General features: G+C 38.4%; 1 protein-coding gene and 1 pseudogene across 1 annotated transcript in view; both read right to left on the reverse strand.

The window, feature by feature from the left end:
* The window catches only part of LOC137640616 (PDF receptor-like), a 540,716-nt gene that overhangs the window by 518,052 nt on the left and 20,164 nt on the right, over positions 1-2,500 (reverse strand). The window lies entirely within an intron of this gene.
* Positions 1-2,500, reverse strand: part of LOC137641201 (NADH-ubiquinone oxidoreductase chain 2-like) — a 61,580-nt pseudogene that overhangs the window by 39,766 nt on the left and 19,314 nt on the right.

Here is a 2,500-nt window from a genome sequence, read left to right on the forward strand (position 1 = left end):
TGACGATTCAAAATAGGAAATGAAGATTACTTGATGATAAAAGAAATCTTACATAATCATAGAAAATAAACTAACTCATAAAAAGCATATAAATGAAGTCAATTAGCTGCATGCATTAAAATAAATCATGGTTGATAATTACTTAAATTACATATTTTAGCAAGTCATGTTTTGTAATAAGCCAGGTCTATTGTGGAGTATTAGGTCAGGGTTACTATGTTTGGATTTTTTCCTAAGTTGAATATTCGTAGAAACTATAAAATTGATATATTTTTGGAAACTATATAGTATAAACAGTCAGATTTTTTTTTCCATTAGCCCCGAGTCCCAACGACAGCTGCAAAGCTGTACATAGTTCCTATGTAAATACAACTAGCAAAGACCAAATCTAAGAAACGTGGACACAAAAGAGTAAGAACTAATATGGTACAATGATTCTTCTGTCGGAAAGATGATGATAAGCTACTCTATCTGAGGAAGACAATCAACACTGGGGAATATTTCAAAGTAGCTATTGATAGATGCAAGGATGACACACTGAAAACAAGACTGTATTGCACCAGGGGATACACATTCAATTGATGTTCGGTATCACAAAATCTGCTGGACAATGCTTGTTGCCCATGAGCAGCGAGAAGCCATCACTAGCGGAAGCAGTGCAGGTCACAAAAAACTCTTGCTACTATGTGCAAATCTCCTTGAGTCGATTAACATCATTAATGCATAAAAACAGAACCAAGCATACATAGCCTATCTATGACAAATCTCGAAACCACATGTGACAATAGGCTTGGAATACAAGTTACCTGCATTCCAGAAAGTGGCTGAAAGAAAAGATGCTCATTGCCTTGACACACCTGAATTCTTGTCTTAAATAAAATTGAAAGAAGTCAGCTATTCTTTATTCCCCAGAGGCACGCGAGGAAAGTCTGGTTAATTTTGTGATGGAAAGTTGTGGTGATGAAGAGGATATCATTTAAACAATCTACAGAGCAGCACAGGTGATGAAGAAAAGCATCAATAACTTTACCAAGTAAACCAAACATACAAATACTATACAGGTCACCGGTGAACTCCATGATAATTAAGCTAAACTGTATACCACGATTTTTTTAATCATGATAGGACCTGACAACGTTAGATAGCTCAAAGGAGGAACAAAGCTGTTGAGAGAGCGGCACTGGATTCATAACATCATGAATGGATTCGAATTAAACTAGCAGGTCAAATGCAAGCCAGGAGTAGAATCAGCAGCATTCTAACGCTCCCTTGCACGAAAAAACCTGCAGGTTCATCATGACACCTGCAACATGCAACAAGATGCTAATGGATTTTCTCCGTGTTGATGCATACTATGGGCTGTATAGCTGTACCCTGCTAATTGAAACAGCTTTGGCCAATGTAACACCCTTCTTAAAGAATAGTGCTTTTGTGTTCTTTGTATTAGATAACAGGCTGTTCAGGAGAAATTACTGATGGGAAAGGAGCCACCCATGTATACCAAAAGACAGAGGTTCCTGGAAAACTAGTTGCACCATCCATGATGATAGGTAATGTCCAGAGTCTATCTATCACAAGATTTTTTTCAACAGTTCGTTGTTGGTCCATATTTTTCAATGTGAGTTACATGAGATACACTATCAAAGATCAAATATGTTGCACTGTGAAAGCCAAAACCATAGCTTGCCAAGAGAACAAGCCACTTTGTCACAAGTAATGGAATCTCTGGATCTTAACAGTTGTCACAACTAGGATGGATTGTTGCTATTGCTTGATCCAGAATAAAAAAAAAGAAGCATCAAGAAATAATCCAGGCTGGGCAGGTTACAACTACCTGTTGCCTGAAACGAAGCAAATGACCAATGTCGGAGCAAATATGGAGAGCCATTAAGGCAGATAAAGCAAAGGCTTTGCCAACATTTCATGCATTCACTGGTGCTGACAACAATAGATGGTTCTCTGGTAAAAGCAAAGCTACCTGCGGCAAGTCTACATGAAGGATGAAAGAAATGTGTTGAGCTTTAACAGCTGCTTTTAAAAGAGGCAGAAGTGACCACTCTACCTAGCTTTGCCTTTGCAACTTAGAAATTGCAAAGGCATTGTTTTTGCTAGCATATGACAGAAAATGACAAGCTACCTTCTACCCTTGGAGCTCATAGACATGTTCTGAGAGTTCATATCCAAACCAGAATGCTGGGACAGGTCAGCATTGCTCTGCCAGATCCTGAGATAGATCCTTGCAAAATGGCTACCAGCCACGACAGATCCTCTTCCAGCTCCAAAGGCTTCTAATGCAAAGCAGGCTGTTCTTCTGTCAAATGTTGAAGAACAAAGGAATTATCCTTCACTTATCGTTGCTTGTGCAGCAGTGAGTTTCTGAATGATTACGACAAACAGACCAAATATGAAACTGATGATGATGGTGATGATATGTAAAGACTCCTTGGTTGATTAAAAGATTAAACCAATTCTTGTCATGAGGAGCATACTGGTTGTTAAT

The sequence above is a fragment of the Palaemon carinicauda genome, chromosome 5, assembly GCF_036898095.1.
Source record: "Palaemon carinicauda isolate YSFRI2023 chromosome 5, ASM3689809v2, whole genome shotgun sequence".
NCBI classification, from domain to species: domain Eukaryota; kingdom Metazoa; phylum Arthropoda; class Malacostraca; order Decapoda; family Palaemonidae; genus Palaemon; species Palaemon carinicauda.